Below are 12,032 nucleotides of genomic sequence, written 5' to 3' on the forward strand. Positions count from 1 at the left end.
TCCAATTGTTGTAGGAGCTACTATCTTGTCTCATCGCTACAACTCCCGAACGTGCACTGGAGAGACGAAGGTTGAAAGTCATGCGTCCTCCGATACACAAGCCAACCAAGCCGCACTGCTTCTTAACACAGCGTGCATCCAACCCGGAAGCCAGCCGCACCAATGCGCCGGAGGAAACACCATGCACCCGGCCACCTTGGTTAGCGCACACTGCGCCCAGCCCCCCACAGGAGTCGCTGGTGCGGGATGAGACAAGCCCTCCCTCACCCGGGCGACGCTCGGCCAATTGTGCGTCGCCCCACGGACCTCCCGGTCGCGGCCGGTTACGACAGAGCCTGGGCGCGAAACCAGAGACTAATGTATTAGCTATCATGGAGCCTTATTCTAATGTATTAGCTACCATGGAGCCTTATACTATTCTAATGTATTAGCTACCATGGAGCCTTATTCTACTCTACTGTATTAGCTACCATGGAGCCTTGTTCTATTATAATGTATTAGCTACCATGGTGCCTTATTATAATGTATTAGCTACCATGGAGCCTTATTCTACTCTACTGTATTAGCTACCATGGTGCCTTATTATAATGTATTAGCTACCATGGAGCCTTATTCTACTCTACTGTATTAGCTACCATGGTGCCTTATTATAATGTATTAGCTACCATGGAGCCTTATTCTATTAGAATGTTTTAGCTACCATGGAGCCTTAATCTATTATAATGTATTAGCTACCATGGAGCCTTATTCTAATATAATGTATTAGCTACCATGGAGCCTTATTCTATTATAATGTATTAGCTACCATGGAGCCTTATTCTATTATAATGTTTTAGCTACCATGGAGCCTTATTCTAATATAATGTATTAGCTACCATGGAGCCTTATTCTAATATAATGTATTAGCTACCATGGAGCCTTATTCTATTATAATGTATTAGCTACCATGGAGCCTTATTCTATTATAATGTATTAGATACCATGGAGCCTTATTCTATTTTAATGTATTAGCTACCATGGAGCCTTATTATATTTTACTGTATTAGCTACCATGGAGACTTATTCTATTCTACTGTATTAGCTATCATGGAGCCTTATTCTACTCTACTGTATTAGCTACCATGGTGCCTTATTATAATGTATTAGCTACCATGGAGCCTTATTATAATGTATTAGCTACCATGGAGCCTTATTATAATGTATTAGCTACCATGGAGCCTTATTCTACTCTACTGTATTAGCTACCATGGAGCCTTATTCTATTATAATGTATTAGCTACCATGGAGCCTTATTCTAATGTATTAGCTACCATGGAGCCTTATTCTACTCTACTGTATTAGCTACCATGGAGCCTTATTCTATTATAATGTATTAGCTACCATGGAGCCTTATTCTATTATAATGTATTAGCTACCATGGAGCCTTATTCTAATGTATTAGCTACCATGGAGCCTTATTCTACTTTTTATTTTTCATTTCTTTCACTCTCTCTATACTATATATAAATAAACAACTCTATACTGCTTCTACATAGTGGAATAACATTGATGGGAACACTCGTGTTTTTCACATCAACAACAATCAATGTTTTTATAAAAACGCCATCACATATCACATATTAACTCAATGATACAAAACGACTGAATTCAAGAGGTTTCAAAGTTCAAAATCAAGAAATGCTCATTCTATTCATTTATTCAATAATTTACATGGTGCAATATCTAAATCATGTATTCAAATCAAATTCATTTAGCGAAAAGCCAGATCACATCAAATCCAAGAGGTTTAAGGTTAGAATCAAGAAATCCAAAACTCCAGTCATCTATATAATAATTAACATTTAGCAATATCCCAAAAATATAATGAACAATATTAGAGGGGTTTATACTCGTATGCAATGGATGAAAGTTCGTATAGTATTTATCATGTATAGTATTTATCATTTATAGTATTTATCAACTCCAGATGAAAACTTGAAAAAAGTAGGTCTATTTTGTTAATGATTTCATATTAACAATATGATTTAATTTGGCATAAAAAAAACATAATTTTCAGGTCAAAAACATAAGTCAGAACACAGTCTCTCTATTCTCTCATGTGTTTTCAGGTCCTCTAACTGGGAAAATGTCTTTCCACAATGAGAGCAGTCGTATGACTTCTCCTCCTGTGTATGTATTCTTTCATGCTTATTCAGATGTCTTAAATTGATAAAACTCTTTCCACACAGGGAGCATTGGTAGAGCTTTTCTTGTGCGTGTGTTGTCTCGTGCTCTTTTAGGGTCCCGAACTGGGTAAACCGCTTTCCACACAGGGAGCATTGGTAGGGCTTTTCCCCTGTGTGTATCCTCTCATGCTCCTCCAGGCTCCTTAAGCGGGTAAAACACTTTCCACACTGGGAACATTGGAAAGGCTTTTCCCCTGTGTGTATCCTCTCATGCTGCTTCAGGCTCCCTAACCAGGCGAAACTATTTCCACACTGGGAACAGTGGTAAGGTTTCTCTCCAGAGTGTATTCTCTTATGCTCCCTCAGGTTTCCTAACAAAGTAAAACTCTTTCCACACTGGGAACATTGGAAAGGCCTTTCTCCTGTGTGTGTCCTCTCATGCCTTTTTAGGGCCCATGATAGGGAAAATATATTTTCACAATGGGAGCAGTGGTGTTGTCTCGCTGGTTTGGGTTTCACTGGGTCTGGTCCCCCCGAAGGACTCTTTCCGCTGTCAGAGTGAGAGTCTAGTCTCTCTCCTGCCAAAGACAAACAGATTATTTAGTTAAATACTTAATAGAGACCTGAATGAAATTTCTACTTGATAAAACTGGCTCCATGTTAGAGGATGAGCCTGGTGAAGAGCTCCGGTCTGAGAAACTGACTGATGCTGCTCCCTCTGTGACATCGCTGCCCCCTCTGTGACATCGCCGCTCCCTCTGTGACATCGTTGCTCCCGCCTGAGACATCGCTGCTCCCTCCGGTGACATCGCTGCTCTATCCTGTGACATCGCTGCTCCCTCCTGTGACATCGCTGCTCCCCCCTGTGACATCGCTGCTCCCTCCTGTGACATCGCTGCTCCCTCTGTGACATCGCCGCCCCCTATGACATCGCTGCTCTCTCTGTGCCATCGTTGCAGCCTCCTTTTAAACTACTGCCCAGCCTTTCTGAACTGCCTGACTGAACAACACACATCATCTGAAGCTGTGGAAGACCATCACCAAGACCTGCCAGATCTCTACATGTGTTTTGTTAGTTTTGGCAGTTTTTACAGTCTGAGATTGTCTTTGTAATGAAAAGTGTTGTATATAATACATTAATTACTACTATTGTTATACTATCAGGTTTAGACTAGTTAGGTTTAGTTTAATGATATATAATGATAAATAATGATATATACAGTGGGGAAAACAAGTATTTGATACACTGCCGATTTTGCAGGTTTTCCTACTTACAAAGCATGTAGAGGTCTGTAATTTTTTATCATAGGTACACTTCAACTGTGAGAGACGGAATCTAAAACAAAAATCCAGAAAATCACATTGTATGATTTTTAAGTAATTAATTTGCATTTTATCCCTATGGTTGGGTAACTCCTACCAGTAATCTGCCCTCCTCTTTCCAGAGTTATCCATCCCTGTGATTGGGTAGAGTAACTCCTACCAGTAATCTGCCCTCCTCTTTCCAGAGTTATCCATCCCTGTGATTGGGTAGAGTAACTCCTACCAGTAATCTGCCCTCCTCTTTCCAGAGTTATCCATCCCTGTGATTGGGTAGAGTAACTCCTACCAGTAATCTGCCCTCCTCTTTCCAGAGTTATCCATCCCTGTGATTGGGTAGAGTAACTCCTACCAGTAATCTGCCCTCCTCTTTCCAGAGTTATCCATCCCTGTGATTGGGTAGAGTAACTCCTACCAGTAATCTGCCCTCCTCTTTCCAGAGTTATCCATCCCTGTGATTGGGTAGAGTAACTCCTACCAGTAATCTGCCCTCCTCTTTCCAGAGTTATCCATCCCTGTGATTGGGTAGAGTAACTCCTACCAGTAATCTGCCCTCCTCTTTCCAGAGTTATCCATCCCTGTGATTGGGTAGAGTAACTCCTACCAGTAATCTGCCCTCCTCTTTCCAGAGTTATCCATCCCTGTGATTGGGTAGAGTAACTCCTACCAGTAATCTGCCCTCCTCTTTCCAGAGTTATCCATCCCTGTGGCTTTAATGAAGTGGAAGATGGATTCATGTAGATCAGGTTGTCATACCTGTGGTATTATTGATCAGGTTGTCATTCCTGTGGTATTATTGATCAGGTTGTCATTCCTGTGGTATTATTGACCAGGTTGTCATCTGTGGTATACGGGCTTTATTGCTTAAACTATTTATACTCTACGTATTTAACAGTTTAATGTGGCTCTGTGATCCCCTACGTATTTATCTAGACAGGGAAGATAACAGTTTAATGTGGCTCTGTGATCCCCTACGTATTTATCTAGACAGGGAAGATAACAGTTTAATGTGGCTCTATACTCCCCTACGTATTTATCTAGACAGGGAAGATAACAGTTTAATGTGGCTCTATACTCCACTATTTTAGATTGGAGATCAAATGTTTCATATGAGACAAAGGAACAGAATGTCACCTTTTAGTTGAGGGTATATTCATACATATCAGTTTTACCATTTAGAAATAAAATATCTAGTCCCTACATTTGAATGCCTCAGAAGTATTTGGACAAATTCACTTATATGTGTATTAAAGAATTTGATCCCATATTCCTAGAACACAATGACTACATCAAGCTTGTGACTCTACAAACTTGTTGGATACATTTGCAGTTTGTTTTGGTTGTGTTTCAGATGATGTTGTACCCAATAGAAATGAATGGTGAGATGGTGATGTATAATGTTTACATTATATCAGGGATCCTATTGGAAGACTGAGTGCAGGGAGGCGATCACATTGATAAGGGGAGAGAGGGTGATGTATAATGTTTACATTATATCAGGGATCCTATTGGAAGACTGAGTGCAGGGAGGCGATCACATTGATAAGGGGAGAGAGGGTGATGTATAATGTTTACATTATATCAGGGATCCTATTGGAAGACTGAGTGCAGGGAGGCGATCACATTGATAAGGGGAGAGAGGGTGATGTATAATGTTTACATTATATCAGGGATCCTATTGGAAGACTGAGTGCAGGGAGGCGATCACATTGATAAGGGGAGAGAGGGTGATGTATAATGTTTACATTATATCAGGGATCCTATTGGAAGACTGAGTGCGGGGAGGCGATCACATTGATAAGGGGAGAGAGGGTGATGTATAATGTTTACATTATATCAGGGATCCTATTGGAAGACTGAGTGCAGGGAGGCGATCACATTGATAAGGGGAGAGAGGGTGATGTATAATGTTTACATTATATCAGGGATCCTATTGGAAGACTGAGTGCAGGGAGGCGATCACATTGATAAGGGGAGAGAGGGTGATGTATAATGTTTACATTATATCAGGGATCCTATTGGAAGACTGAGTGCAGTGAGGCGATCACATTGATAAGGGGAGAGAGGGTGATGTATAATGTTTACATTATATCAGGGATCCTATTGGAAGACTGAGTGCAGTGAGGCGATCACATTGATAAGTTTTGTTTTGGTTGTGTTTCAGATGATGTTGTACCCAATAGAAATGAACAGTAAGTAATGTATCGTATCATACGAGTCACACAAGAATAGAAAATGTTTCTGAACACTTGTATATTAATGTGGATGCTAACATGATTAGGGATAATCATCAAAGAATCATGAATAATAATGAGTGAGAAAGGTAGAGACATAAATACCATACTCCTTATTGGTACTTAAATGTTTTATATCTCCGCTGTCCTAATAAACAGATAGGGGAGAGTAGCTGAGGGTTTGAACAAACGGAACATCTCTAATTCATAGACAGAGCTGTGGATGCAAGGACCAACCACGAGATCAAAATGATGGTTTTAAAACCGTTTTGAGTCAAATACAGTGTTTGTTTACATTTTCATCGTTTACAAGCTTATATTTGGGGTTCTGGTGAGGTGCAATGTCCCTTTGGCTTTAAAACCACACTTTAGTTCAACAACTACAGAGTTTCTGGACATGTTTTTAAGACAGTACTCACTGGTGTTAATCAGATCTTCAGTCTCCTCTTCCTCTCCTTCATCTCCCAAAACACCCTCCTCTTCTTCTTTCAAGGTGACAGCCTCCTCTTCCTCCCTTTTCATTCTGAAATGTTCTACTCCCCCTTCTTCCACTGTGACAGCCTCTATCCCCTCCTTTTCTTCCACTGTGACAGCCTCTATCCCCTCCTCTTCTTCCACTGTGACAGCCTCTATCCCCTCTTCCTCTTTCACTCTAAAATGCTCTTTCTCTTATTCCACTGTAACATCGTCCTCTTCTTTCAATGTGACACTGATAGCCTCCTCTTCCTCCTCTTTCATTCTGAAAGCTTCTTCCTCTCCTTTTACTGTAACATCTTTCTCTTCTTTCAGGACAATGTTCAGCCCCAGAGCGTCTTTCTCCGTCCAGCAGACCGCCTCTTCTTTAACAGGAGGGTAGTCGTTCAGTGAGTTCATGGTCGGGCTAGCTAGCATTAACGATAAGCTTAGTGCTAGACTCAGTATAATCAACACATTTGTACATTTAACAAGCAAATTACTTTAAGTTAAATAGTAGATAATAAAGAGGATTGTGTTAAAAACACCGAGATCAATATTCACAAAAATGGTCTAAAGAGCTTTAATGTTTTCGGTTGTATGTTGGCTACAAGGCTAAAGAGGTGGTTGAATGAATCAGTATCCGTGTTGGTGAAACAGCTTCCGGTGTCGTGTTGGTCCACTAGATATGACGTCAACATCTGAAGGTCGTGCATCGCCGTCATCTGACTGGAATGGGTAACGCAGTTTAGAAAAATATTCACTACATTGTTTATTCATTTAAAGATGAGCAAATATGTTTTGTCTGACTTCTTTACAGCCAATACTTTCGTCTATGCAGACCTGTAGCTACATGTGAATATGTACATTATGAATATATACTGTTAGAGTAGTTTAATGCAGACCTGTAGCTACATGTGAATATGTACGTTACGAATACATGAGGATACATGAGGTGATAATAGTTTCGTGTAGCTCAGTTGGTAAAGCATGGCGCACACAACGCCAGGGTTGTTGGTTTGATACCCGCGCGGGACCAGTACGAAAATGTATGCATATGCTAATGTACGTCGATCTGCGTCTGCTTAATGAGTAACATGTTAAACAATTAAGACCTAATTCAGGACTTAACTCCAGTCTTGACCGTATAATGTCAGTTGCATGCTAACAATGTGGCTGACTAGCTGCTGTTGTTGAAGAAGCGTCCTGTTTACTAGATTACACGTCACGCTATAATATATATTTTACTCAACTGCGTTTTACTCCAGTCAGCAAAAAGCATTGTGGGACTTTAAGCCGATGCTGCTGGTGTGACGTATAATGTAGTGGACGGAACTCTTCTTTCAACAGCAGCAACAGTGAGTCAGACACCTCCGTAGCTTGCAGACAAAATAGACGAACCAATAAAGCTCTTTAGACGCTTTAGTGTATATTATACACAGTTTTTAAACACACGTCTGTCGTCTAGTTAGTTATCCACTTTAATGTCATATTTGCGGTGTTGTTGTTTAGTCAGTTAGTGGGCTTGTTAAGTTAGCGTTAGCATAGCTAGCTAACATCTCCGACCATGAGTTCACTAAACTACTCCCCTCCTGATAAAGAAGAGGAGGTCTGCTGGACGGAGAAAGAAACTCTCGTAAAAGAGGAAGAAGAAGCTGTTACAGTAAAAATAGAAGTAGAGGGTGAAGCTGTTATAGTGAAAGAAGAGGAAGACGCGTTCAGAGTGAAAGAGGAGGAGGATGTTACAGTAAAAGAAGAGGAGGATGAGATGACTGTTACATCGAAAAAGGGGGAGGAGGAAACTGGATATCTGGGCCCGGTTTCCCAAAGTTATCTTAAGGCGTCTCGGCATGGTTCTACAGATGAAGTTCGCCGTGAAATGCTTTTGGGAAACCGGGGCCTGATAAACACTAGTAAGTGTCGTAAAAACAGAGGCATAAACTCTGCAGTTGAACTGATGTGTGGTTTTAAAAGGGAAATCTACAGTTGCCTTTAAATTATTTATTTATAGCCATTGATTTTTGAAGATTATAAACTGTGTGGTTCCCGCCCTGAATGCTGATTGGCTGACAGCCATGGTATATCAGACCGTATACCACGAGTATGACAACCTTTTACTGTTCTAATTACGTTGGTAACCAGTTTATATAGATAAGGCACGTCAAGGGTTTGTGGTGTAAACCAACACTGTGTAGCCTCAACGTGGTTAAAACTAGAATGTTGACATCGTGGATGGAATTTTAGAGTAGTTACATTTCTCCAGCCGCATCCATCACCATCTTATTACCTAAACAGTGGTGGAATGTGTAATTACATCATCACATCATTGTTACATCATAACCGTTTATGAAGTGGCGGAATGGCGCTTTATTGTTTGAGCTGCAGATTGGTTGGTTGATTTGATTGTGGCTTTTTTTTTTTTTTTTGGCAGAGTGACATCTTTGTTATTGAACTTCAACAGGAAAAACTGTCCCAAGGTCTGGACAGTTGCTGCATCGCAGAGATAAAAATGTAGCCTACTTTTGTTTGATAATATCCAGTGTTTTGTTTTATATCCAGTGTTTTGCATTAATTCCAGACTCTTTGAACTTGCAACAAAACAATTTATGAAATCTAATCGGCAAAACGTTGTTTAACCCGGTCAAGTTTGGTTCCTGTGCAATCCCCCAGACACTCTAGAAGACAACCAAACTTGTTTCATCATTCTACATTACATATTGGCTACGCAACATGTCAATTATACCACGAAGATCAACCACCATTACTCACCAATGAGACAAGCGGTGTTCACTTGATTGACAGTGCGGTTATTAGTTCTGAATATTTTTTTGTATTTTTTTTGTTGCGGTTGTCATAGGCAACTGTTGTTTTTGTTTTGATTATTACTTGAAACAGTCGCTAAGGTAATATCTTGTATATTTGGTTGTGATATTTGCAAAATACTTTATTCTTGATGCTGATTAACACCAGTAAGTACTTTCTGAAAACATAAACTCAGTTGTTGAACTGATGTGTGGTTGGTGCCTGGATGGAGCCTTATTCTATTTTAATGTATTAGCTACCATGGAGCCTTATTCTATTTTAATGTATTAGCTACCATGGAGCCTTATTATATTTTGCTGTATTAGCTACCATGGTAACTTATTCTAGTCTAGCGTATTAGCTACCATGGAGCCTTATTCTATTTTAATGTATTCGCTACCATGGAGCCTTATAATATTATAATGTATTAGCTACCATATAGTCTTATTCAATTCCAATGTATTAGCTACCATGGAGCCTTATTCTATTTTAATGTATTAGCTACCATGGAGCCTTATTCTATTATAATGTATTAGCTACCATGGAACCTTATTCTATTATAATGTATTAGCTACCATGGAGCCTTATTCTATTATAATGTATTAGCTACCATGGAGCTTTATTCTGTTATAATGTATTAGCTACCATGGTGCCTTATTCTATTATAATGTATTAGCTACCATGGAGCCTTATTCTATTATAATGTATTAGCTACCATGGAGCTTTATTCTGTTATAATGTATTAGCTACCATGGTGCCTTATTCTATTAAAATGTATTAGCTACCATTGAGCCTTATTCTATTATAATGTATTAGTTACCATGGTGCCATATTCTATTTTAATGTATTAGCTTCCATGGTGCCTTATTCTATTATAATGTATTAGCTACCATGGAGCCTTATTCTACTTTAATGTATTAGCTACCATGGAGCCTTATTCTATTATAATGTATTAGCTACCATGGAGCTTTATTCTGTTATAATGTATTAGCTACCATGGTGCCTTATTCTATTCTAGCGTATTAGCTACCATGGAGCCTTATTCTATTATAATGTATTAGCTACCATTGAGCCTTATTCTATTTTAATGTATATTAGCTACCATGGAGCCTTATTCTATTATAATGTATTAGTTACCATGGTGCCTTATTACAATGTATTAGCTACCATGGAGCCTTATTCTATTATAATGTATTAGCTACCATGGAGCCTTATTATATTATAATTTATTAGCTACCATGGTGCCATATTCTATTTTAATGTATTAGCTACCATGGTGCCTTATTCTATTATAATGCATTAGCTACCATGGAGCCTTATTCTATTTTAAGGTATTAGCTACCATGGAGCCTTATTCTATTTTAATGTATTAGCTACCATGGAGCCTTATTATATTTTGCTGTATTAGCTACCATGGTAACTTATTCTAGTCTAGCGTATTAGCTACCATGGAGCCTTATTCTATTTTAATGTATTCGCTACCATGGAGCCTTATAATATTATAATGTATTAGCTACCATATAGTCTTATTCAATTCCAATGTATTAGCTACCATGGAGCCTTATTCTATTTTAATGTATTAGCTACCATGGAGCCTTATTCTATTATAATGTATTAGCTACCATGGAAGCTTATTCTATTATAATGTATTAGCTACCATGGAGCCTTATTCTATTATAATGTATTAGCTACCATGGAGCTTTATTCTGTTATAATGTATTAGCTACCATGGTGCCTTATTCTATTATAATGTATTAGCTACCATGGAGCCTTATTCTATTATAATGTATTAGCTACCATGGAGCTTTATTCTGTTATAATGTATTAGCTACCATGGTGCCTTATTCTATTATAATGTATTAGCCACCATTGAGCCTTATTCTATTTTAATGTATTAGCTACCATGGAGCTTTATTCTATTATAATGTATTAGCTACCATGGAGCCTTATTCTATTTTAATGTATTAGCTACCATGGAGCCTTATTCTATTATAATGTATTAGCTACCATGGAGCTTTATTCTGTTATAATGTATTAGCTACCATGGTGCCTTATTCTATTATAATGTATTAGCTACCATTGAGCCTTATTCTATTATAATGTATTAGTTACCATGGTGCCATATTCTATTTTAATGTATTAGCTTCCATGGTGCCTTATTCTATTATAATGTATTAGCTACCATGGAGCCTTATTCTACTTTAATGTATTAGCTACCATGGAGCCTTATTCTATTATAATGTATTAGCTACCATGGAGCCTTATTATATTTTACTGTATTAGCTACCATGGTGCCTTATTCTATTCTAGCGTATTAGCTACCGTGGAGCCTTATTCTATTTTAATGTATTCGCTACCATGGAGCCTTATAATATTATAATGTATTAGCTACCATATAGTCTTATTCTATTCCAATGTATTAGCTACCATGGAGCCTTATTCTATTTTAATGTATTAGCTACCATGGAGCCTTATTCTATTATAATGTATTAGCTACCATGGAGCCTTATTCTATTATAATGTATTAGCTACCATGGAGCCTTATTCTATTATAATGTATTAGCTACCATGGAGCTTTATTCTGTTATAATGTATTAGCTACCATGGTGCCTTATTCTATTATAATGTATTAGCTACCATGGAGCCTTATTCTATTATAATGTATTAGCTACCATGGAGCTTTATTCTGTTATAATGTATTAGCTACCATGGTGCCTTATTCTATTATAATGTATTAGCTACCATGGAGCCTTATTCTATTATAACGTATTAGCTACCATGGAGCATTATTCTATTATAATGTATTAGCTACCATGGAGCCTTATTCTATTTTAATGTATATTAGCTACCATGGAGCCTTATTCTATTATAATGTATTAGTTACCATGGTGCCTTATTACAATGTATTAGCTACCATGGAGCCTTATTCTATTATAATGTATTAGCTACCATGGAGCCTTATTATATTATAATTTATTAGCTACCATGGAGCCTTTTTCTATTATAATGTATTAGCTACCAGGGAGCCTTATTATATTATAATGTATTAGCTACCATG

Source organism: Oncorhynchus masou, unplaced genomic scaffold, assembly GCF_036934945.1.
Source record: "Oncorhynchus masou masou isolate Uvic2021 unplaced genomic scaffold, UVic_Omas_1.1 unplaced_scaffold_931, whole genome shotgun sequence".
Taxonomy (NCBI): Eukaryota; Metazoa; Chordata; class Actinopteri; order Salmoniformes; family Salmonidae; genus Oncorhynchus; species Oncorhynchus masou.